This window comes from Rattus norvegicus, chromosome 18 (assembly GCF_036323735.1).
Source record: "Rattus norvegicus strain BN/NHsdMcwi chromosome 18, GRCr8, whole genome shotgun sequence".
In the NCBI taxonomy this organism is placed as follows: Eukaryota; Metazoa; Chordata; class Mammalia; order Rodentia; family Muridae; genus Rattus; species Rattus norvegicus.
The window spans coordinates 74,187,262-74,214,190 of NC_086036.1; the positions used below are offsets into that span (position 1 = coordinate 74,187,262).

A 26,929-nucleotide genomic window follows, 5' to 3' on the forward strand; every position below is an offset into this window, starting at 1 on the left:
GGAGGCTGGTTTGGCCTACTTTGTTACTTGTATTTCTCATTGGTGTGTATACATGAACAAGCCATGCGCCATTTTCTCTTTACCAAGAAAAGGACAATGTATATGTAGGTGGCATTGCCTGTGTGTGTTTTTTTCTCTAAGGCCTCCTTCCCTGTAAATTTAGTTCTGGTTCTCTCCCCCCCACCCTTCTCTCCCTCTCTGTCTCTGTCTATCTTGTTCTTGTTCACTCTCATTCATTCTAATTATTACAGGAGATCAAACACAGGGATTTATGCATACAGGTAAACTATATCACCAGACGCTTAAACGTATTGTTTATTATTTTGAGAGAGGGTCTCACTAAGTTGCCTAGGCTGGCCTTGCACATGCTCTGCATCTCAGACAGCCCGGGATTTACAATCCTTCTCACAGGCCTTTGCCACCAGGTTCAATACTTGAATCTGCTTTGGTCTGTCTTTGAAATTCTCTCTGGTGACTGAAACACTCACAAGTGTGCATCTTTTGCAGAGGCTTTAAGAACACGTTTGTCTCATCAGGGCTTGACTGAACCAGCCCTAGTCCCCATCACTGATGCAATTTCCCTACACAGCTGTATCCATGAACTGCTTAGGGATAACACCTCATGGATGGATGGCTCAGTTCAGTAGAGTGGGATGTTTTCTTGTCCCTGTGATCCTGTGCTCGCTCCCTCTCAGGTTCTCCAAATCCTCACAGTATGTCCACTCACTCTACTGAAACTTTTTCTCGCCTCTAGTCACTCTAGCCCTACAGTGCCCTTCCTGCTTCTGTCTTTCATGTGAAAATCATTTCCTCCTGTAGATTTCAGACCCCTGGATGGAACAAACTCTCACCTTCCTCTTTCGAGCGCTTTAAAAACTCAATAGTTATCTGGAAATACAGCAGGTATTTGCAGAATTTTGGGCGAATAGGTTGGATATGGGTTAAAAGGAAAGCGTTTGGGCCACAGAATGGATGGAATGTGCTATTCTTCCTCTTGTTAAAGTTAAACTAACTCTCAGGTCTTTCCACATTCCCACAGTAGCTCCTTTCTTCCAGGTGTAGCTTGGCGGAGAAAGATTACACTTGAACAATTGGTATCAGAATAAATGATCAAAGAGTTTTATCATCAGAATAGCACAGGAGCACAGACAATTAAGCACAGCAGAAAGGATCAAGAGGGAGAGAGGAGTCAGGAAATACAGTGTGGAGCCAGGAGCATGACCAGGCCAGGAGCTTGGCGATTTCTCTGCTATCCTCTGCCCTAATCCCAGAGGATACATTAGCTTTAATACAGAAAATGACTGACGAATTACTAGGTCACTGGGTGTGAAATTTATATTTTGCTTTTGCTTTCTCCCGTCCTATAATTGTATTGATCCGAACAGTAAAAGTATTGCTATTGTCTTCTTTATTATGGGTGCCTCTGAAATGTGAGCTGCTGGGTTTCCATAGATGCGTTTTTCCTGGATAAATCTTCCTCTCGTAATACATAAATGTCCTCATATGGTCTTATTTAAATAACAGTTGTGCTGGGAGTGAGGCAGAAATCAAAAGATGAACCATTAATCTGGTAATAAGAGAGTGGTATGCATCAGCCACATTACCACAGCCTGAGAAGCTCCATCAATTAGGTACCTAATGTATGATCCATCACACTCACTGGTGCAGCCAGGCACCCTCAAGCTTACACCATTGATCACTGTACAGATGCTGGGTGCTGAGCAGAGCCTTCTACGTCTCAGGCGCATGGGCTTTCCTAGCACTCCTATTGGGAGACAGCATGGACCTCTTCCCCGGAATCTTCTCTCAGTGGATGAACATTCGTCCCTGTAACCTTGAGCTGAGTGTGTGTTTGGTAATCACGCCTGGGAAAGTCACGTGAGTGTTCTCGGGAATCAGAGAAATCAGAAAGAGCAACTGTTCAGTGCACTCAGAGAAGCGCTGTGGTTTCTGGGGCTGCATCTGGGTTGGTTTCAAGCGACATTTATTTCCTCAGAGAAAATACTCTAAATCCACATCTGACGAATTTCTCTGGCTCTTTGGTCACCTTAGGTGACAAGGATCTCTCCATTTCCCAAACTCTTACGGTTTTGTCAGTATTGCTCCTAGACTCTGTCCTGTGCTCTTACCTCTGTATACTTAGCAGAGAGCACTGAAATAACCTCTAATGGTATAGTTGCTTTTGTCTTAAAGGGGTGTGTGTGTGTGTGTGTGTGTGTGTGTAAATTGGGTTAGGCATATAGTGTTTGCTTGGTGAAAATTTGCTACTATTAATTCATTTGATAACACCTTATATTAATTCCAGTGGACCATTTCCCACTGTTGGTATGTTTAGATGTTACCCTTTACCAATTACCTGGACAAAGGACCTATCGAGAATTGACTTTCGATTCCACTAGCCTTCCCCTTTGCTAAGTCACATTTAGTTAGTTCTCTTAATCTTCCTGGATGTCCTACATTTTTTCTTTAATTTCTTATAATCTAGAGGTTTCGGCATCTCAGGTAATTTGAAGAAAACCATCTGGGGGAATGCCGAGGCAATTAAGAGCTGCGTGACCAGCAAGGATTATGTATTTGCATATTTCCTGTAATCACCTCATTTATTTTACCACACGGCAGACTTGGACTGCATACTCTAACCTATGGACAACTGTTGATGCATGGTTTTGCCTGACCTTTCTGCTTTCTGGAATGGATACGTTGGTTCACTGCCTAGGAGGCCTGTTGATATCTATTTACTTCACAGGAGGAAGTTGGAATGTGGCCAGCCAATCAAACACGGAACTTAAGAAAGACAATTACTAGAAAACTTTCTTAAACAACAGAATCTGGGCTAGGGAGATGGCCTAGCAGTTAAAAGTGCTTGTTGTACATGGCGTCCAGAGTTTGGGTCTCTAGGGAGACTGCATGTACATAATGGGTAAGTGTTGTGGCCTGCCTTTAATTCTAGCCCTGAGAAATCAGAGATAATGGATCCCCAGAGCATCCTGGCTCATTAGAATAGTGGTATTTGTGAACTGTGGCTTCAAATGAGAGACCTTTCCCCAATACGTAAGTTGTAGACAATGTAGGACTATTTCTGATGTCAGCCTCTGACTTCTGCATGCATTTTCACCTACTCTAGAGAGCAAAAAATCTATACCAGGTACAAGAAGTCATCTGCCCTGTAGGATGAATATGTGGGGAGCTTGGCCATGGGCAATTACATGGACCACTGAGGGGACATAGAGGAGAGAAGGAGATGGGAGAGCAGGATGGCCTGCAAATTTTGTTTCTCTGTTTAATTAGGCATGTGCACATATATACATAAATACATACATATATGCATATATACATACATACACACACATACACCATATGGAAACAAAACAAAATACATTTCTATATGAAGTGGATCCAATATGATACTCTTGATAGGATACAAATTTTAATGTGTCTGTTCAGAAAATGATCTTCCCTTTGGTCCCTCTATGCACTCCCCACCATGTGATCTTTCCTTCACTTGATATAATCCTAGTCTCAGGCATGTGTTTTTGATCAGGTAAAGCTTTCTAGTGAGCTGACACTCCTTCCAAATATAATCCGTTATGTCCAAATTGACAGGAAATGATAAGGACCTTTAAGGACAAGAAAGCACAACAAGCATAGAGAAACTGAGTGGAATATGAGGAAAGCCTGTTATAAACCAGTCCAAGCAAGTCCGGATTGAACTGTACATCCTGGATCAACAGCAGGTTCATCAATAACATATGAGGTCAAGGGGAGCATAAAGCCTGCCCAAGCCCTAACATTAGCAGTCTTGTCAACTGTCACCAAATTCTGTAAGGGATAAAAACCCAGGTGGTAAAGGCTTGAAAAGTCTATTGGGAAATAGTGAAGTCTTTGGGAAACAGTCTACGGCAGATTCCTAAGTCAGTATCAGTGAGCCTTTGAAATGGATTTTAGGGCCTGCCTCTTCTTCCTTTTTTTGCCTCTGTGATGAGGCAAAAACACTCTCCATCGGTGACATCTGGACCTTTGATTAGAGAATCAGGAAATATGTCCACTTAGTCTTGGAACTCTAGTACGTGAGCCAAATACACCTCTTATATGTTAATTGTCTCAGGTGTTTGGTTGTAGCAACAGAAATCTGGTTGATACAACTTCCCTATAGGAAGCCATTTTTGCAAAATCATGGTGAAAACCGTAGATGGCTACTATGATATTAGCAAAGGAAATGAGATATACAGAAAATATGTTAGAGAGTCAAAAGTTGGCCCTATCTTTTCTGGAATCTTGCAAAAATAGCCTTACAAGATTTACCTGGGGAGATGGATTGTTTCACTCTTAATGTGGAGACAGTGGAAAACACAAGATGTTGAATCTCCAATTCTTACCACTGACGTGAATTGATATCAGCTGGATTAAAGACTCCATCATGGAAGGCAAAGAAATTAATTGTTTTTCCAAAGAAAATGGTGTCATGAATTCGGTAGATTAGAGTTTCCAATAATGATAAACTTCTTGAATAGACAATTTACAGAAGAGAACATGCAAACCACAAGCAAAGACTGTGTTCTCAGGAAAATGCAACTAAACTATAGCCAGATACAGGCTTTCACTCATGACGTTGGTAAAATTGCAAACTTTGGCCAATCTGAGTATTGACAAGGGCACGGGAGTGGTAACAGCTCTCATCTACTATATAAATAGTCTTTATAGCAATCGGTCTTTCTTTCCCTTTGAAGAGGAACTTGACACTTTCTAGTAAAATTGAAGATGCACAGTCCCTACTCCGCAATTCTTCTTATAAATATTTCTCCTATAATAATGCCCGAGGAGGTCAAAAGGACATGCATATGAACACAGAGCCTAATATAAAACGGGAAATAACTCACAGCTCTATTAAAGGAGATTGGGCAAACTACAATAGAGTTATGGGGCAGTGTAAATGAGCCAGATGATACACGTGGACGAGTTAATAGGTTAGGTCCAGAATGAATAGCTGCTGAGAAAAGCTTGCGCGAGAACTAGAAACAACAGGGTAATAAGGGAAGAGGAAAGCCTGGGCCAAGGTTCTGTATGGTGTCTGTAATAGGACATCGTGAGCAAGATCTCATCAGATTTTCATGCTCAACCCATGCCCACTGGACTCCCTAGCATCATCCATAAAGGACTCTGTCTTACCTAAAGTCTGTTTGCCCGGCATTTGTTGAAGTCCTGGCATAAATTTTTATCAATGTGTTTTAAAACGAAGGAGTAATGACCAGACCACAACACTCCCCTCGGTGTATGGACTGTGCTTTGGAACTATGTTTTATCACATCTGTTTGCTTCTTGTTCGCACCCATTTCTCCATTTTTCACTCTTGGTTTGTCACACAGCAAAATTACTTCCTGGCTCCTATGTTTCTGACACACATTGGGAGTTTGTCTTTTCCTCGGCATGCACTGCCCAGATCACTCTAGGTCTCATCCCATCCCCGGGCATAGCTGGTCACTGTATCTTTTATATGAATTAGTATTTGAAAAGCTCTTTTCTGCATTCTTCTCATCGATTTAGAATTTTAGGGCCTTGTGTGGAGTCCTGAATTATAGCCAATTATCTAGAAATACATGGGGACTATCTGGGACTTAAGGGTGCCTGAAGTGGGGTAGTTTCATGGGACTGAGTCCTTAGCTTCTGGGGTCTTTTAGAACTGTGGGTAATTAGTACCAGAATGTACTTTAATTGATCACTTAATATTGGAGAATTGATGTTAGAATGCATAGGAATAATCTCCGGATGAATTGATCTGTGTGTATATATTTATTTAGTAAATGGTCTATTAAATATCAGGGACTTTGGAGCAAAGGAAAATACTATAGTAATATCAATGATTGTAAGACATTTGGACCAGAGAACTCCTTAAAGGATTTTTGCATATTTTGACTTTTTTTCACCCTAAAACAAAAAGGGTATTTATTACACCTTATACAGCTTTCTGGGCCAGCAACTCATGGTTTTCCTCATGCATATGGTTTTTCACCATGGAAGTGTGCTTACTTGGCAAGGAATAGCCCTACCTGGGAGTTCCTTGGTTTAGGATGCCCAAGGTCTCTTAGAATCAGATATTGCTGTCACAGAAAATCTGTCTTGTCATCGCTGTACAAACTGTATATGTGCATGAATCCTTCATGCGTATGGCAACTTCAGTTTTTATGATCTTATTTCTAAGACCCTTTGATTACCCAGAAGGAACCACAGGGACACAATAGGACTGGGTCAGGGTCTCGGAACCCTTTTAAAGGCCTCCTAAAGGCAGGAGTGAATTCCTTTAGCAGAAAGTAAATCAAAGCATTTAAATTTTTATCAGATACAGGCCACTATCCCCCCTCCTCTTTTCTTCCATGAAAATTGAGAAAGTAGGAATCCAATTACCAAGGCGAGATAAAAAGGAGAGATAGTAAAACATTTTAATTGGATGGCAGAGATGCCTAATCATAGCGCCTGCTCTCCTCTCTGGGCAGCAAAGCATTGCTACATGGTCACAGGAGACAGGTACAGGAAGAAGGCACAGGAAGAATAGGCCTTACCCTAGAGCTTTCTGTTGCTCGCCATCTCCATCCCGGTTCCCGGCATCTACCTGCAGACAACCCAAACCAACACGCTGGCGGGCAGAACGCACCCGAAACACACCCAGCTTTATCGCCTGTGTAGTTTATTTCAAATGTGGCTTCTCGGAGCCTGAGAGGGGCTGACGTGAAGTAACTTGGAGAATGTAGGCAGCTATGAAAGTTTCCCTTGCTATTGGGTCAGAACTTCTCTCAGAAAAGTCAAAAGTTTTCTGTGAATGCAAAGGGAGCTAGCGAAGAGCATTACCTTGGAAGAGTAAAGTCAGTGTGCGGATGAGCTCAGGTTTGGGATCTGCGCTCCATTTTCAGCGCGCATCCCCTCCCCCTCCTTCCGGTTCTTCCTGACTCAGGAACGCATCAGGCTGTACGGGACAGGAACAATAATCCTGAGCTTGTAATTTAGGTGACAACGAAAGATTGAGCCAAGGCCTGGTTTAACAAGTGTAGAGGTTAGAAGTTTCTTGCTTCAGAATTATTTTATATCCAAGAGATGGTTTCGAAGTCTTCATTGTTCCCCAGAGACAAAGTTTGAGTTTCAAAGGGGCTTGGGTAACTGGGATGAGGTCCAGCCCGTGATTGCTCCTTCAAACACAGTTCATTTCCGAGACCTGCCATTTTGCCCCACTTGTGTACTTTTAACTACTCTCCATCTTACCTAGCCACATTCTGCTGTCCATATGCGCCATTATTTTTTTTCCTGTAGAGTACTAGCACTCTTCTAGGACTCCCAGCATCCACTCTGCTTCTATCAAATATACCCTCCACATTTCAGCCCAAATAACACCACATGGTTCAGTTCTGACCTGCCCATCTTATCTCAGTTAAAATTCTCCAGACTGGTCATAAACTGGTCCCTTTCACATCTCTGACCTTGACATGACGATACAGTCCCCTTCACTTTCCAGCCAGTAGCACACACTGGCCCCTCATCTCAGGGAAGTCTCTGCTCCTTCTGCTTCCCAGAAGTTTTCCTCTGTTTGCACACCATTTCCACATCTCCTCTGCTCAGTAGCACACGCAACCGCCCTAACCTCATAGTACCAGTCACTCTTCACAGGTGTGTTCTGTTTGCACAGACACTTTAGTTAGCACAGTTGAGTCTCCTTGTTCATAGCAGTTTCCTTCTGTAGCATTGCCATGGAGTCTAAATGAGTGAACAAGGGATCATTGCTTCCAAGAGAAATATATTGTTAGTTTTCTTCAAGCCTCTGGTCATATTGTCATTAACTAATCAATAAAGAACATTGCTTTATGTATGTTTCAGTTTAAACACATAATTGAACATAAACTGTCAACCCATCAACTTTGAACTCACAGCAAAAGCACTGTATTTCCAGCTTCAATGAAGGCAATCTAACAGCTATTTTCTTTAGAAGACAAAAATGGCCTTTAAGCCTTAGAGGTATTAGGTAAGACTTTAACTTCTACATAAGGCCATTTTACAGAATGAGTTCACCAGCGAAATGTACACAAAGAGAAAAATGTGTCGCCAGGTAGAAGATGGAGAGAACATGTCTTCCCAATAGGCGACAATAGCTGGTCCTTGCTTATTAGGCTCCCTGGAAATCTGAACACCAGAAACTCAAATTTTTCACACTGCACATGTCTACAAATGGGTCGCAAGTGCATTACACTGAGCGGGGAGTTTCAAAAATGCAGAATTGGCAAATGAAAACGTCAGGAACGACAGCCGTATTTTGTCTTCCGCTATCTTTCTCTTTACAGTTGACCCACAGCACCTAACAGCACGCTTTCAAGGTTGTAAAAACTTAATTCATGCATCTTCAGTGAATCAATAAATGGGGATGTCTGAAGTACCGTATTGAAAAACAAACAACAGTTGTATTGTCTACTCAGTTTAAGGGATGATGTGCCCCTTTTATACCTATCCTTCGGGACTATATTTGGGGGAAATTCTGCAAGAGGAAGTAAGGGAGATGATGAGGGTAATCATTTCATTCTTTGTGTCAAGAACTATACAGCCCAGGTTGCACATTGGGTTGGCGTTCAGTACAGTATACACAGTGAAATCAGGCCTAAGGATCTAGTGAGATGCATTTTCTGTTTGCTTCAGAACAATGCCCTCAGGGCTAACCTAAGTGGGTCTAGTGTCTTACTCTGTGGTAAGACTCCTCAGATTTTGCCACGAGACTGAGGCTGCATTTGCTTTGGAGCATACGTTCCCTCAAGGACATGGGTCAGGACTTGTTGTTCCTAACATTCTGTGTGGTTTCCCTCATACCTGCTTGATGATAAATTGTGCGTGCACCAAGGAATGGAAACCTTGCCACTTGGGAAGTTATAATTTGGAAATCAGATCTGTCGACTTATTTTTCTCTGACTTTGGACCTACCAAAAATAACTAAATATTTGGTATGGGACAGTTTGCAAACAACACCACATCTTGCCATACTGCTTCTTGAATAGCTCATCTCGATTCAGGACCGTCACCCAGTGCTCCTGGCAGTGGAAGGTCCTCTTGGTTCTCCCACTGTCTAAGGGTGGCTTCCTGTTTTACCCCTTCAGACGGATAACCTTTCTAATGCAAGCTTTAAAAAACAACAACCCGGGCTGTATAGTTCTTGATGTCCGGATGCCGTCCGCTTTCCTTGGAACCCCACTATACCTGGCTCAGCCAATGCTTGGCAGCCGATCTACAGACATTAGCAACCTCACCCCCGAGCCTCCATACATTTGGAGAGGATACGCCGCAAGCAGAGGCCAGCTGATGAAGGATGCTGGAATCCAGGCAGTGGATTTAGATGTGCTGGTGAGGATACTGGGAGCCATCATAGACACTTATTGTTACATTTCCGTGTGAAATATGGGGCCAAGAGGAACGGTCCCAGAACATCTGTCTAGGGCTGGAGGCCAACACACATCCTCCAGATGTTGCTCCGCAGTCTACGAATGCACTCTTCCCGCTCTATTGGCAAGGAGGGAACAGAGGGAAGGAGGCAAGATCCGGAGGGAAAACTGGTGAAATGAAAGAGATGTTAGAAGGCACACCTTTGGAGAGCAGTCAATTTATAGGTTCTGAATATTGAGCTATAAATATCAGCATCCCAGGATCTCAGAGTGAGAAAGGGCCCTTGGAGATTATCTGGCCCAGCCTCCTGCCCAGCACAGGATTATTAACCATGACAGGCTGATGTTAATAAGGGTCCCCTACTGCTTGCCCTGGATAACTCCTTTTTTCCAGCTCGCTCAACTCACCTCCTAGATTCTGCTAGGCCACTGTCCAGAGAATATTTTCCCAGTTCAAATGTCTTTTTTTTTCTTGGTATGTTTGTTTCTTTTGGAGTCATGTCTTTGAAAGCTGTTTTCTGTCCAGGTGGTGAATGTTTAGCTCCTTCGCTGCCCGCCCCCCCCCCCTTTTTAAATTAATTGGTGCATTTTCAGAATGAATGCTGGCAGACACTTAACTCCTTCAGGTTCTCTTTACCTTTGCCAAAGCACAGTCAGGTTAAAAACCTATTTTATGACTAGGTTTTCCAAAGTTACGACCTCCCTCCCTCCAGTCAGCTTGGCAAGAAGGAAGCCAAAACACAGATTAAGCCATTTTCTCCTCATTATCAACCCATTAAGCTTGCAAAGATGCTATGGAAGTCCAGAGCCTCATCTACCTGTTCTGGCTTGGGAAACAGGCAAGATTTTAGCACCTTCCTCTGTTTATCCAGTGAGTGACAGAAAGGCTCCTCCCCTCCCGGATATAAAAGGCAATGGCACATGTCTAGCACAGCAAAACTTTGGCTACTCAGAACCCTTGGAGAGGATGTGGCCAGCCAAGTTCTAGAATGATGACACCGTTTGTGGTTGCCAAAGTGAAACCTATTCTAGATAGCTTGAAAGAAATGTCTGTGTTTCCATGTGCTCTTAAATAGAGTAAATGGAGAAAAATCTTCACAAGTTGATCTTTTCCTGAGTGTGTGGACTTTTTTGTGACAGTTATTCTTCTGATTTAAATGAGGGATGGGAAACATCACTTCCAGAAAATGTGAAATGCTTTGCATCCATTTTGTTTGACTGTAGTAGAATTTGTCTACTGTCACCTCTGTGGCCCTTACCTCCAATACCATGTTACTAAGAAGGACATTTTACTTATACACACAACTTAGGAAAATCTCCAAATAACTGTGTTAAAATAAAGAAAATAGGAAAAAGCAAAAAGAAGAAATAGAAGCAGGAAGAGGAGAGGAAAACACGGGAGAGAGAAACCATACTGTGTGATTCTTTTTGTATAAAAATGTGTTTTGTTTGCACAGACACTTTAGTTAGCAGAATTGGTTCTCCTTGCTCGTAGCAGTTTCATTCTGTAACATTTCCGTGGAGTCTAAATTAGTGAACAAGGAACCATTGCTTCCAAGAGGAATATATTGTTTTCTGCCAGCCCCTGGTCATGTTGTCATTAACTAATCAATAAAGAACACTGCTTTACGTATGTTCAAAACCATCCACATGGCAGAAAGTAGACAGACGATTATCCAGCCTAGCAGGTAGCTGATAAAGAATGAAGAAGTGGGGAATGGGGCTACCAAGGGACACAGGCAACCTTTGGGAGAGGTCAATATGTACAATGTTTTGACTGTAGTGAGCAGCAGAGGGATGAATGTATCTGCCAAGACTACATGGCATCTTTTAATTGATTTTTTTCTTAAAAGACAGTTTTTGTTAGCCATACTGAGGACTGAACCTCAAGCTTTAAATGTGCCTGACAATTTTTCTCCGCTGTATCTACACTCATTTGTCTTTCCATTTTTCCATTTTGAAACAGGGTCTCATTAAGTTGCTCAGGCTGGTCTTGAACTTAAAATTCTTCCTTCTCAGCTTCCTGAATATCCAGGATTACGGGCTTTTGCCATCATGCCCAGCTTCATGTTTTTACTAATTATGCCTCTAGAAACCTACCGAAATACCAACAGAGCTATATTACAAACTACGTTTATTGGCTTAGAGTTTTGTGGAAGTTCCTCGTACACAAACTCAGAAGGGGAACACCTGGGGGGGGCTAGATAGGCTAGGGTTGGCAGAACCAGACCCTGTCAAACAGACCCTTCAGTTAGCAGGTGTGGTCATGGTCACAACGCTGTGGTGGATACAGCCCCAGGTTGGGAGGATGAAGTTACTGTCACTGAGAACTAACTCTGTCACTAGCATGTAGAGATGTTGAGTGCTTCTCAATGTTGCTTTGGTTTTGTTTTTAACCATTTCTGTATAAAAGAAAAGAGGGATCATAGCGAAATTTTCTAAATATAACGCATCATTTAAAATAGGCAAACAAAAGGTGTTTGTCGGAGTACTGACCTTAATGACCAGGAGAGACTTGAGGAAGGGAATACCCTTAGTGATCTGATGTTTAAGATTTATTGACTTTAATTCCCATTCTCATTCTATAGATGGAGTTGCAAAAAAAAATATAGAAGCTGGTGCTAAGTGTCAAGGGTTGCCAGAAGTTAAGGAAACAAGAGTAAGATGTGGGGCAGAGCTCACACATGCAGAACAAGTCACTGTCTCGTCCCTCTTTCCAGATCTCTCCTTGGCCACTGGCAATATTCACTGTATCCTCAATGACCCCAACAGAAGAAGAATGGCAATTCTCATTTAATAGGAAAAACAGAATGCCATGGTTCTGTTGACTTTTAATATGAAGACTCATACTGACAAACAGAGGTAGCAACTGAGATTTCATTTTTTATGTTAGTGCTATGCTTATGTCACTGATGACATCCAAGTCCTGGAACAAAGAACTCACTGGCGACCAGACCTCAGACAGAAAATCAAGGCAGGCTTTAAAGACTAGGACGTCCTGCTAACTAGAAATAGTGTCTTTACTGTCTTAGGGTTTCATTGCTGTCCAGAGTCACCATGACCAAAGCAGCTCTTGTAAAGGACAACATTTTATTGGAGCTGGCTTACTGGTTGAGAGGTTCAGTCCAGTATCATCAAGGCTGGAGCACGGCAGCATCCAGGCAGAGTCGGTGCTGGAGAAGGAGCTGAGAATTCTTGCATCTTGATCAGAAGGTGACCAGAAGGCTGACTCTTCTGCACTGGGCAGAGCTTCAAAGCCCACCCGACAGGAACACACTTCCTCCAACAAGGCCACACCTCCTTATGGTATCACTTCGTATGAGCCAAGCATATTCAAACCACTACACTTATTTACCTTCAATTGTGAGTGTTCATAGAAATGATAACAGCATTAGAACTTTAGAGATTTTTGAGGTGTGTGGTATATTGCTAGGTGCAGTAAACTCTATATACGTCTCAGTTTACGATCAGGCTTGGCCAATCCAAGAGACGCTTTATTGCAAGAAACCACTCTTTCAAGTATTGTCATTCATAACTGTTGGTGTTAGATAGTTTTAAGATGGAGCTCAGTGCCTGGTACCTAAGGCACAGTTACTAAATTAATAAGTGGAATCAAGATACTACTGACAAGAACATGTGTAATCGGTCGTACGCTATTCTGCTATTCTCTTTGGATGAGGTGTGTTAAGTACTCACATGCCATGGGCGGTGTAGTCTCCTTTATATGCGCGCAAGGACTCATGCCCTTCAAACATCTCACTATGCCTAGAGCAGGATCATGTTTCCCGAACCTTCAGTGAGGATTTATAGGTGAGGTGAATGTCATTTACTGACCCCATGTTTTTTCTCAAGACAAATTCTAGATCATATGTTTATGAACTAAAAGTTATAATGCCATTATGAAATAAATGGTACTACAATAATCTTCGGATTTCAGGGTAACGTCCATAAAAATGTCTTTTAGCCCCTTTTTGCAGTATACTCTGTTGCTGTACTGCCTCCTTCCTACTGTCCTGAGACCAACAGACGCAGTCTTGGAGACAGTCACTGACTCTATTGCGTTATGTAGCCAACAATCATAAACCATACAGGTTGCCTGGATATCTAATAAAAATACCTCTCCATTTCAGACCACTCTGTGTGATCCCCCAAGAAGGCAAATAATTTCTTCTGTCAATGGCTATGATTCCCCGGAAGATATTGATGCATTTGGGAGTATAATTTGGCAGAGGAAGGAGATAACCTAAAACCACAAGCTGCCCTAAACACTCTATTACCAACAAAGAGAAAGCAGCTGAATTGAGTTGGAGGCCAGCCTTGTTGAATGATAAATTGCTAGACCCTGTGAGACTCAGGAGATTTCAGCCCATTCACCCAGCTGCATTTTTATGAATACTGGAGGAAAGAACTTTGAGACTGAAAGGCTCTGGCTCATGGTTTGACTGTCTGCATCGGCTCCCAAAGGTGGCCTGAGTCTTAAGAATCGCAGCTGGAGAATCCGTAGTGTGCAGGTTGCAAGGCGCAGGCCTGCGCCATTATGCTGGTTGGCTGATCTCCTCATGAAAAATGGAGTCACCCAAAAACAAGGTTAACACTTGTGTTTCAACTTAAGCTATGCATTTAGTTTAAGAGTCCCAATTCTAGAAACTTCTCCTCTGGGCGATTGTGAGCGCAAGTGAAGGCTTGGAGTCAACTCTGCACGTCTCTGCTTCTAGGGGTATTTATCTTATTTTCTCTTTTCCACCATCTTGAAAGTCTCCTGAAAGAAGTTTCTGTTCACTCTTCCAGATTCTGTCATTAATGAGCATGTATTCTACATTTGAAAGTCAGAATTAACGGCCAAAGAAGAATATAGCAGATAAAAAACAGATAAATCTACCATACTGATTGATTTGAATGTTACAGAAGCCCTTAATTTTAAAGGAGACCTTTCGGCAGACGGGGGAAGGGGTGCTGATGTCAAAGGTGTCAGTTTATCCTCTACAGAGGATTAAAATCTTCATCCACATGAGGCTGCCTTAGGTGATGCCTCTCATCCTTAATCTCATCTACTATCTGTAGTTTGGCTCCAAACTCGCCCTGAGCCCTACTTACTGGAAGCCATCACTTCACATTTGCACATAAAGGATATTAATGTGTCAAACATATTCTGGAAAGCGACAGCAACAAAAATATTTTGTGGTTTTGTTGGAGGGAAATAGATGAACCATGAATATCTGGGTGCGGAGGATCACTCAAATTGAATGGTGTGTGTGGCAGGTATCTGGCTTTATTTTTGTATATATATATAAAATGGCAAATATTCTTTTTTAAAAAGACACTGAGTTATTTACTCACTACCTCTAGAAGCCAAACAAGGTTTCTGCTACTTGTTAGAATTTTTTGTGCCTTTAAAATCACCTTGAAAATAACATTCACCATAGCTTAAAAAACCACTTATAAATAAACCTATCCAAGGAGGTAAAAAAATAGGCTGCAGTGAAAACTTTAAGAAACTGAATAAATGGAAGAAGACATCATAAGATCTTCTGTGTTCATGGGGAGGCCAGAACAATGCTGTGAAAATGGCTACCTCACCAAAGATAATTTATAGATTCACAGAACTCCAGGCATAGTCTTTACAGAACCAGGAAAAGACGGTCCTAAATGTTGTACTGTAAAACAGAAAGCTCTGAAGAGTGGAAGCAATCTTCACCAAAATGAGGAGAAATGCTGGGAACATTCATTCCAAATTATATTACAGAGATTTTGTAACAAAAGCAGCAGGATACTGGCCCAATGGAATTAAATAACTATAACTGCTTGATTTTTGACAGCAGTGTCAAAAACACACATTGGAGAAACGGCAGCCACTTTAGCTAACGGTGCTGGGAGAACTGGATATGTGCATGCTGATGCTGGCTCTTTATCTCTCTGCTTGCACAAAAATAAGGTAAAAAATCAAACACCTTAAATGAAAGACACAAAACTCTAAAACTGTTGGAATAAAGGAAACTTTGAAAGCCCTTCCCAAGTAATAAGCACAAGCAAGGACCTTCTGAACAGGTCTCTAGAATCTCAGGACAAGGACACAAAGTCAGTAACTGCAACTGAGACCCTGTGAAATTAAAAAAGCTTCTGCATGGGAGAGGAAACAGTAAACTGAGTAAAGAGAGTGTACAAAATGACAGGGAGCCTTGGCTAGCTCCATGTCTGACAGAGGACTAATATTAGAATACATAAAGAACTCAAAAATCTACTCAGTCAATAATAGGATGATGAAGTAAACAGATCATTCTTAAAATATGACCTACAAATGACCAAGAAACATATGAAAAACTTCAATTTCACTAGTTCTGAGGACTAGTTTTGACTGTTGCCTGGATATGATGTAGGTAGGTACCAACCATGAGGAATGATTTAGATCACCTAGGCCTGTCTACCTGACTAAGGGATTTTCCTTGATTTAATTGACACAGGAAGACCCATTGGGAAGCATTTCATGAGCTGTACCTTGGAGTGAAGGAGAATGGACGAGACAGCTGAGCACTTGTGTGAATGCATTAGTTTACTGTTTCTGCTCTTGTTACAGATGTAATGTGACTAACTGCTTCAAGGTCCTGCTGCCCAGACTTGCCTACAATGATGGACTGTTTACCTGGAATTATGAACCAAATAAAAACATTCTCTCTTGATACTGTCAGGGTATTTTATCACATCAACAAGCTGTCATAGAAATGCAAATTAAAACCGCATTGAGAGAGAGAGAGAGAGAGAGAGAGAGAGAGAGAGAGAGAGAGAGAGAGAGAGGTCCTTTTCACCACAGGCAGAGCAATCAGTGAAAGAGAGGACATGGGCTCATGGGTCCCCACCTTTGCCTCTGAAATATTGGCTATTTATAGACTCTGAAAGAGGGTGAGTCACTGTCTTTAGTCTTAGACCCTCTGCTGAGCCGACCATGCTCCAGTGATTAGCTCCAAACCTGTAGTGGCACAGAAGGCTCTGATTCATCTTGGTGGGTTCCCAAATCAAATGAATAGATACGAATGTGAAAGAAAGACTTGTAGGGATGTAGGTGGTTATGCCAAGTGTATACATGAGAAATTATTTTTTTTAAAAAAAAAAGCAAGAAAAGAGTGAGAGAAAGAAGAAAATCCCAACCTTTGTCACTAATGTGACAGAAGAAACTTGTACACTACTGGTAAGAAGATAAACTAGTCTAGCCACTGTAGAAGTCAGCAGTAGGAGATTTCTCGGACAATAATAAAAATAATTCTCCCCTATGATCCAACTATAGCCCTTCTGAGTATTTAATCCAGGGAACTCCAGTATACTATAGAGACACTTGTTCAATGTCTATTACAGGACTCTTTACAATAGCTAAAGAATTAAGCCAACAGAAGTTCTGTCTCACAACAGAGCAATGGGTATAAAATATGGTGCATATTCAAAAGACCTTTGTTTTGAGAATGAAAGAGAAAAGTCAGTGAAGTTGTCAAATGAGTCGCAGGAAGAAAAATGCTATATACTTTTTGTCACTTCTCGCTTCTAGGTTTTATGGAGCTGCATAAAATCATGTATGTACACATGTATGTACACATGTATGATGGCAAGGTAGAAGGGAAACTGTCCTGGGAGCAAAGCAGACAAACAGGAATGGAGAATGATGAGAAAAGAGGGGACCAGGGGTGCTGGAGGGCCAATATGCTGAACATTTAATATGTACTTATAAGAAAACTTAAAAAAATAGTTTCTTCAAAAAAAAAAAACAAACCTAAAAGTGACTTGAAAAACTATGAGCTCTGTTGTATCACTAGAGATGGGAAAGGTCAGTGAGGGGAAGAAAATTAATTTTGGCTCCTCCTTTTACCTTGATTTGGTCTCAAATAACTCTAGCCTATGTCAAGTTAACATCAAACCAGCCAGCACATTATGAATCTCCTCCTGTTCCCTGGGATCTAAGATATGCCGTAATTCCTTTCGACCATCTACTTCCCAGTGCACGGAACGCTTTCTGGTTGGGGTCTGTGGTGTGTGTAATTGTGTGCTCAAGACAGTGACAGAAATTCAGCAAGGCAGACATTGAGCTAAATGTTTATCTTCAGAAATAGAGACTTTGTGGGTAGCTTTGCTCTCAAGTAAGGGGCCATGATAGACTTGACCTGGGATCTTATTTCAAGGTCAATTCTCTTTCTTCAGCATGAGAAGTTGGCAGTCAGGAGGCCTTCAGGGCAGGAAGGCTGGGATAACTCGGGTTATTGCTGGGACAGTAAAGACTTGAACATCCAAGGAAAGAGTTTGAAAAGGGTATAAGTGTGTTCACTCATGAGAACTGTACTGTGCTTCTGAAAACTTCTTAGGGGGAAATGGGCATCCTACCTTAGTTATTGCAGACCACTTCCCACCATTCCATGGCTTCAGCCATGGTTAAAATTTTCCGGATATCCATACATAGGTCCTTCCAGTCCTGTACCATCATCTCTCATACATAGACAGACACATTTCTTCAGCCTCCAGACAGAAGATCACCTGCTTTCAGCCTCAAAACTAGTATTTCATTACTTCTGGCAACATGTATCTTTTGACTGTTACCAATTTCATAATTTCCACGTCCAGGAGATAAGGTTTAGCAATATGGTTACAGCCAAAAACAAACTCTGTCTTGATGCAACATAAACACTTAGTCACTCTCTTGAATGTGCCTTCCTGGCATCACTGAACAAACTGGTACCAGCCCCGTGTGTTTAGTGATCTTAGCTCACACACCAGGACTCATAAGCTGAGCTGCTCTGACTAACATTGGGTCCCCGAAATCTGAAGTGATGATTCTCTGAACCTTGGTTTGCTCATTTGTAGCATGCAATCATACTTTTCTTTTTCACAGAATTGCTTTCAAGACTAAGGAACATTGCATACTGTTGTTCTACTTTGCTTCTCTGTTGCTGTGATAAGATACTGACCGCATGCAACTTGAGGGAGGAAAACATTGTATTTGACTCATAGGCTACTGTCTATCAATAAGGAAGTCAAGGCAAAAGCTGAAACAGAGCATAGAGGAATGCTGCTTGTTGGCTTGCTCCCCTGGAGTTGCCCAGCCACCTTTCTTGTATAGCCAAGGCTCACCTGCCTAGGGATGGTGTTGCCCACAGTGGGCTATCCCTCATAAAACAATTAGGAACTAAGAAAATCCCTCACAGGTATAGCCACAGACCAAACTGATCTCTGCAATTCTTCAGTTGAGTTTCCCTCTTCCCAGGTGACTCTATGATACTATGTAAGTCACTTACCACCATATACAGCTCATAGTATAACCTTGATAAGTGGAGAGCCTTGTAATGATGGCATTACTACCATGTACTGGAGGTTACTATAGTCAGAAACAATGATGTCTCGCGCTTTAAAATGGATATTCTGTAGTTGAATTTTTTTTTAATTGCAGCCTGAAAATTTAATTAGCTATATTGCATGTCCTAGCCTATGTTTTTTTTCCCCTCCTAAATAAACATTAACTGCCAATCAAGCACTGTGGGAGTTACACAGAAGAGGAAGATCTACTTCTAGAGCTGCGGAAACAGAGCCTCTCACAGCGAACACAGATATGTATGGTTTAAACTAGTGGGTAAACACCTCAGTCTGGGAGAAGTTGAATGCAATAATTTGGAAAAAAAAAACAAAACAAAAACATCAAGACCCTTTCCTGCCAGTTCTATGAAATCTGGCCACCCCTAAAGGCTGCCCCCGTTGTCTTTCTCCAGCTCTGGCACCCAGAGCCTAAGCATTCTTCTTAGCGGAAATGTCACTGCGACGAAGCCTATTCCTTTAGCAGAGGGAATAATAATACATGAATTGATGACTATGTGAAAGCTGGTGAGGGAGGAGGGTCGGAGGACAGAGGCTTGGGTGCAGCAGCTGATGTTCCAGCCAGGTAGTCATTTCCCAGAGACCCCCAAGTTAAGCCTCTTTGAAATCAGCTCCCTCACCCCTCTTGCAACAAGTATAATTATAGGGCCATTTTTCCCCCCCATCACAATCTGCTTCATAACAAAATGAACGCCACCTTGGCAAAGGAAACAAGACGTTGGCAAGCCACATGCCTCCAGACCTTGTCCAGGAGCCATGGCTGCAGCAATGTAAACAAATAGATCATTACCCTCCCCTTCCCCCTCTCCTCCTTCGCTCGCCTTTCCTTTCACTCTGAATGCTCCATTAGAGTGCCGAGGATTTCACAGTTTCTCCAGCTCTGGAAAAATCATTAGGCCCTTCTTCTGGTCGGCTTTGGAAACATCTGGAACAAATTATCTCTACTTTTGGAATCTGAATAAAGGAATGTGAGCCTCACTGGAGAAATTTGAAATCTAGGGTGGGATTTGCAAAACCGGTTTAAGGTTTGCGCATGTACTTTTTTTTTTTTTTTTTGAGTTTGTTTGGGTTTGGAACGTATTATAAGAAAAAATAACAAGGCCTGCCCATGTGCTTTTCATAATTCCTTTGCTTTCCATAAAAATCATTTGGCCCCTCCCCCGATTTTCCACCAGTTCTTAGTAGCTCCCATCCGCAATGTTAAGTGTTCTTATGTAACATGAAATCCATGAGTTAGGAGTTTGGGGTGATCCTTTTTTTCCTCAGCCCGATCACAGGTTTAATGCTTTTGTTATGCTTCCAGCTCCATGCTGCCCAAGTACCTGTTTGGAAACTTGACTCGGTCCCTAAGGGAGGTACCAGGACTTTACAAATCTCAATGCCCAGTTCCCTTGTCTTAGCCCCAGAGCAGCTGCAATAGCCCATAACCTCAGGGCAGCTCATGGTGAGCACAGTGCTTTTATCCCTGCAGCCCTTCACAGCTCTGTCAGGCATTCTTGCCTCTGGCCCTGGGGTTGATGTTTAGCAAAAGTGGGATGGACAGCTTGCACAGGCTGGGAGATGACATAGTCATCGAACACTGGCCACAAGCAGCTTTGACTAGGCTGCTCTTCCTGAGGTCTCCGTGGCCACACTCCCTCCCTGCTATGCAGACAAACAGCAAAGGCAGATGTGGCATGGAAGGATTAGGAGTTAAGAAGCAGCCAATCATGCCTGGAAGAAAGGGAAGTGGGGGTAGGAAACAAAGAGTCTGATGACCTCTGTATCAGAAAGGGGGTATCTGATGGAGCGGCACTCTTTCCTCTTCTAGGCTTTTTTTCTCATTATCAAGTTTTAAGGACTACGGCTGTCCGACTTTGACATCTTCTTTGTCTTCAACTATGTACACATAAACATGGTATCCATCCAGACGTGTCCTGGTTTTAGTTCTGAAAGGTGGTGGACCTTCTAATATTCCCATAGTTCCCAAAGCCTCATCCAGAGAGTTCTGTAAACTCGTGGATCCCCGTCATCTCCTTCCCTCACTCTACAGAACGACATCACATCCAAACAGCGATATAACAAAGGTGCCCGGGCTATGGCGTAAGCAGACAAATGCCACTGGACCTTATGCGGACACCGTATGATTTTACTTATTTCATGGATCTAAAAAAGTCAGCATCAGAGAAACAGAAAGCACAACAGAGGCTGCCCATGGGCAGCGAAGAAGGAACTGGAAGACAGCAGGAAGGGAGGTTATCCACTGACTTCTACCTGGTAAAATAAAAATTGTGGAGGCAGGTATCGGTGATGATTGTAGGACAGCATGAATGAATTTATTGCCACTGATTTATAGCTGTAAAATGGTTAAAGGGGTAAATTTTGCAATGTACATTCACGATATAAATAATAATAATAATAATAATAATAATAATAATAATAATAATAATAATAATGATAATCTAGGCTGTATTTCAGATCCAATTAAGTAGGAAAGGTAAATCCAAGTGGACATTCTTTGGAGGTGGAGAAATGCATTAATCATATTATGGCTGCCACCAAGTAGGTCAAATACCTTAAAATAGAAAACTGTGGCGTTACAGCCATCCTCAAATCAAGGGCATGGTAGATAGAATCTGTTCTATTAAGAAGAGAATTGAGCAACACCACATTCTTTCTCTTAGAGACTGAATGACCACCAAGTCCATTAAATGCGGGTGTCCCTGAATCAAGAGGGAAGTAAAGGTCGAGAGACACTAAGCCCCGTTGTTCCACGCAATCGCTGATCCTGGAAGGAAAAGCCAGAGCTTCACGGTCACGTTTCTACCTTCATTCCCACGCAAAACCCTTCGCAGAAATCCAAACTGGCAAATTCACTCAGATATGAGATCTTTATGGGGCTTTTGGCAACTTGATCAGGGACTGGGTAAGATAATCCTAGAACTGGCTGCGTGCGTGCGTGCGTGCGTGCGTGCGTGCGTGCGTGCGTGCGTGCGTGCGTGCGTGCGTTCTATCAGTTCTGATCCTCTATAGAGAACCCTGACTAAACAGAGCATATATTCACCATGTTCAAGGCCATAGGTTGAATCCCAATGTCCCAAACAAACAACAAAAAAGGGGGTATCTGCAAGAGAAGTAGGGGATCTCTGTTGAGCACCCGACCATATCCTGAGACTGGGAGAAGCCTACATTTGAGTGGCCGATGACTAACAGCTGTAGACTTCCTTCCGGTAAGCCTGTTTTGGATAGAGCTCCTTTCATCATTATTAGGAAGCAAAATATGGATTAAAGTCAATGGCACAATTTTGCAAGTTTATTTTTCTATTCTGAAAAAAAAAAAACAAAAAAACAAAAACGCAGCCGTGTAAAAGGAGACCCCTCCCCCCTTGTATCCGGAGGCTTTGGGGCTTGACTGGCCCAGTAGTCATCACAGGTCGCTCTGGTCAGTCCCATGAGGTTTAAACATCAACTTCAACCTAGAGCAGTACGGACAGATATTGGGTCACCTCCAGCATTTGCCGAAAATACATTTAAGCCACAATGGAAGCCCTAATTACTGAGTCGATCTTACATACATGGGATGCGGTAGAAAATATGTGAAGGTGTTCGAAGACAGCTGGACCCCTAGGTTTCAAAGTTAGCTCCCCTCACAAAGCCATGCATGGTCCCACTCAGCCTCTACCCAACAGAATTGCAGAGTGGGTGACTTTCAGCCTCACTGCTTTTAAGCTCTTAGAAAAAGCAGAGACGAAAACACTCATTTGGATCACTAATATTTTTTCTGAAATTTTAACACTCGAGGATGTATTTTCAATATAAGGCATGGTGTTTCTAGATGGTTATTTAATGAATCCTTCAGTATTATCTGATATTGACTCCCACGTGAAAAACTAGTAAACAAAACAGTCGACAAAACTAGAAACCGCAGAGCCTGAGTACAGATCTCGACGATTAAACCTTACTGTTCGGGGATCACGTGAGAAATGCGTGTGTGCGTCATAGAACAGATTGTTAGGCCAACCTGAGCACCTGTACTCCCTTAACTCCGTGTGTTACCCATTTGGTTCATCAAATACGAAGCTTTCCTTGATTAGAAGATGCAAGGCGGGGCTGGAGATTTAGCTCAGTGGTAGAGCGCTTACCTAGGAAGCGCAAGGCCCTGGGTTCGGTCCCCAGCTCCGAAAAAAAGAACCAAAAAAAAAAAAAAAAGGTGTAAGGCATAGAGTATGCATTTGATGCTTTTGCTTGCATTTCTTCTGGGGAGAGTATTTACCAGGCTGATGAAACCCTTGCATGGTGATAATATGGATGCTTTGAAGTCATAAATGAACAGTATTAGTGCACCCATTTCCAGGAGAGAGGACCCACGTTGCATCCCAAATGTACCCATTTTCCCGGCTGAGAATCTTTGTATCACAAAAATCTCTTCCTATAGAAGTGTGTCACTCACTTCCTTAAAGGCTGAGTGAGGACAAGGCTATGGCGTGGCTACCAGCTTGGCGTGGGGCTTGGGGGGTGGGGTAGCGTTGTTAGTGTGCAGCAAAGAACCCTGGGGAGTGGGGGAGGGACAGCTTTACCTAGAATCCTTCATTTCCACTGAGCTAATGAGAGCACTGTCACCTAAATTTTCATTGTTTCAAGAGCAAGTGGAGGCTGACAATTTCCTTTCAAGCTTGAATGATGAAGGGAAAACATCCCACGGCCTCATCTGGCTGGCTTGCTGCGAGGTAATGAGCCCTCCGCAGCACCCATCTCTGAGAGACTGAGATGACCTTATGTCTAGTAATGCATCACGGAGGAGTGAAAAACACGCGGCAGGTCCTGCCAACAATTCCCCCAGGACATGCTGAGTGTGCCAAGCAGTTTAGTAAATAGATCTCAAGTTACCATGTTGAAACATATTCCAGCGCATTGCGACAGAGAACGGCTCAATCTAAAGGTCACGCTTCCGTTTCGAAGGATGCTGTGCGAAGCGGTTTGGTGGGAGGATGCCGTGGAGGTGAGGGTCAGGAGATAAAATATTCCTAGCATTTCAAAACAACTTTCACAACCCTCCCCGGCTAATCTCTATGATAGCCAGTCCAGACAGGGAATTTTATTTTCTGCCAGTCTTTGTTCCAGGGCTTGCTGGAATTTCTTGGGATAACAGCCCTCAGGGTAGGGGAGCTGATCCATGCCCTGCCCAAGCTGGCAGGGTGTGGCATAATGAGGTGAAGCCAGCATGGAGAGAAAAGGTTCCAACTTTCCTACTTTCTCGTTTTGATCACTTTGAGAGTCCTTAGGGAAGGGGCAAAGAATGAGGTGCTCAGAAACTCAAGCCTCAGATTAAAATGACTGTGGGAGACCTAGCACCCAAATCGGAAAAAAAAAAAAAACTAGAAAGCCTCAGATCAGGGTTGGTTTTACACCAAGGACTCCCTATCTTTTTCTGAGATGTAGCTTGAAAGAAGGCTAGAGATGGGGCATCCTGTCTCCAGCACAATGGTTCCCCTGTGGGATCCTTAAAAATGCCCTTTTTGGACCCACCAGTTACTTATTGATCAGCTCAAATGCTTGGGCAAGATGTCTACCTCTGTCACAGGAACATACCGGCTAAACGGCTAAACACAGTGTCTTTTGTGCTTTCAAATCGCATTGCACTCAGTTTTTCTCATCTGTCCTTTTGCCAGTGCCATTAAGCTTCAACACCCACCCCCCCCCCCCCCGCCCCTGCAGCAGTTTGCACAGTGTTTAGGACAGCACCCATCTCTGGCTGAGCTACTGAAGGGAGAAAAGCCCATTGCTCCTCAATGTTTACTAGTACCAAAGCTTCAAAAACCACAGTGCATTTTGGGTGGTGGTGGTAGAGCAAAGGGGTCAAGCTACAGAAGGGCGTTTGGACTTGCCTAGGCAAACAAGCCTGACGAGACAAGAACTTTAATTAACGTGGGTAACTGCATAGAAAGAACCGGGGTGCTAGAGTCCGTCTTCAAGCCACAGAGCGTATCAACTCAAGGCTGTTAGGTTGAACCTTATTAAGTCGATAATATTTGACTGTTTAGATCCACAAAAAATGAAAGCTGTACAGGGTTTAAGCTAATAAAAGGCAGAATTTGCAAGAGCCACAAGAGTCAGAAGCAGAGAGGAAAAGTGCCTGGATTTAGGTTGTAGGGATTAATCTCCGTTCCCTCACCTCTTAGCCCTCACCAAACTTACTAAAGCTTTATGGGCAAGCATATTAAGGAGTATAGCAGCTGGCTGAGATCAAGACCCCAAAGGATGGTGTTTGACACAGGGGAGAGACCTGATAGACAAAACTGGTATGGAAGGAGCCACTGAAGATTCATCTAATTCTGAAAGCCACAGGTTCTCTGATTCACTACAGAAAGCTGACAGTGACGTAACCAGGTTCTATGCCAATTGTATCTAGAGACGGATGTGGAAATTTGAACGGTGGGTTTGGAAATAACTCTTTTGTTTATATGCGATAGTCTAGATATGCCATTGCAATTCAACTGAACATTCCTTGTGCAGCAAATGAGAAGAGGGAGGAGGAGGAGGAGGAGGAGGAGGAGGAGCAGCAGCAGCAGCAGCAGCAGCAGCAGCAGCAGCAGCAGCAGCAGCAGCAACTTCCTAATTGCTAGGTGCATAGATCAGAAAATGACTTGATGTGTTATGAATCTACCTGAAAGATTAAATTGTGTGTGACGGTTTCAATATGTTTGGCCTACGGGGGTCGTACTATTAGGAGGTGTGGCCTTGTTGGAGTGGGTGTGGCCTCGGGTGGGTGTGGCCTTGTTGGAATAGGTGTGGCTTTGTTAGAGTAGGTGTGGCCTAGTTGGAGGAAGTGTGTCACTGTGGGGGAAGGCTTTGAGACCCTCCTAGGTTCCTGGGAGACAGAGAGTCTTCTCTTGTTTGCCTTCAGAACAAGATGTAGAACTCTCAGCTCCTCCAGCGTCATGCCTGCCTAGATGCTGCCATGCTCCCGCCCTAATGATAACGGTCTGAACCTCTGAAGCTGTAAGCCAGCCCCAATTAAATGTTGTCTTTTATAAGAGTTGCCTTGGTCATGGTGGCTCTTCACAACAATGGAAACCCTAACTAAGACATTGTAACATTTGCTAAATTGATTGTGTTAATTTTTATGCAAATCTCCAGGTATCAGCATGCTAAGGAAACCACTTTTTTTTTTTCCTGAATGTATAGCGTCAATGCACTTAGTGACTTGTCTATGGACCTGCCATTAGGAAGTTTTCCTAAAGACTTCAGATACTATTTACTATGATTCCTTTCTTGAAACTAGGGCCTGGTGTTATACGTCTGCATTATCTCTAAACCCATCGAGACTTCCAAGTTTAAGGCTGTAAACATTCTAACCTAACAACACACATCCGACACTAAATCATGTGATTTACTGTATCCATGAATGTAATGGTGACATTCTCGACTAGGACATTATGCATGGCATCTGGAGAGAATAAACAAAATAAAAATATTGTCGTTTATTTCTAGTTTAAGCTCTCAAAAATAAGCCCCAAGGAACAAATTATACTTCTGTTTTCTACAATCAAAATCCTGTAAACTTTTAAGTATGTGCCCCGCAGTCGAACATTCCACTGACTGCTAAGGGCGACTTCGTTTATCGCCCAATTCCTGCACCTCTATGTCAGCACCCTGCCCTCAACCAACACCAAACCAGATCCCAAATAAGACTCTTCAAGGTTGTAATGACTCACTTGATAGGGCATTAGAGTCAGACATATGGACTGCATCCACACATCCCCATCTTCCTACCAACCGCACTGCCCCCCACCCCCCTGGGAGACTTTCCAAACGTCCCTTTGCTCTTCACAGAAGAGCTAAAAATAGCACATGAGTGCTCTGTACAGGTGCTGTTTGTGCAAATGTTCTCTTTGCATTTAGCCTGCCTGCCTCTGTGATTAGCACACTGCAGACACACAGCATCCCCCGGACTCTGCTGCGTCAGCTCTTCTCTATAATAGAGCAATGCTGGAGGATAATTCTAGGACTGCTGTTTATAGTTTCTCTCTCTCTCTCTCTCTCTCTCTCTCTCTCTCTCTCTCTCTCTCTCTTTCTCCCCCTCCTTCCCCACACCCACCCCCCCACAGGAGCAAGAGGCTTTATTCTGTTCTCTGTCCACTGTTAGGCACTCCTGGCTCAAGGGAACTTTAGGATGACTTTACAACTTCAGTGCCTGGAAGAGTGAACTA

The 26,929-nt window shown here is 42.9% G+C and overlaps 1 protein-coding gene and 1 long non-coding RNA gene across 3 annotated transcripts in view; one reads left to right on the forward strand and one right to left on the reverse strand.

Moving 5' to 3' along the window:
- Window positions 1-26,929, reverse strand: part of Slc14a2 (solute carrier family 14 member 2) — a 426,972-nt gene that overhangs the window by 299,687 nt on the left and 100,356 nt on the right.
- On the forward strand, window positions 19,696-25,417 carry LOC134483059 (uncharacterized). The gene is made up of 2 exons (XR_010059896.1): window positions 19,696-21,949; window positions 25,190-25,417. It is a non-coding gene; the product is annotated as an uncharacterized LOC134483059 (long non-coding RNA).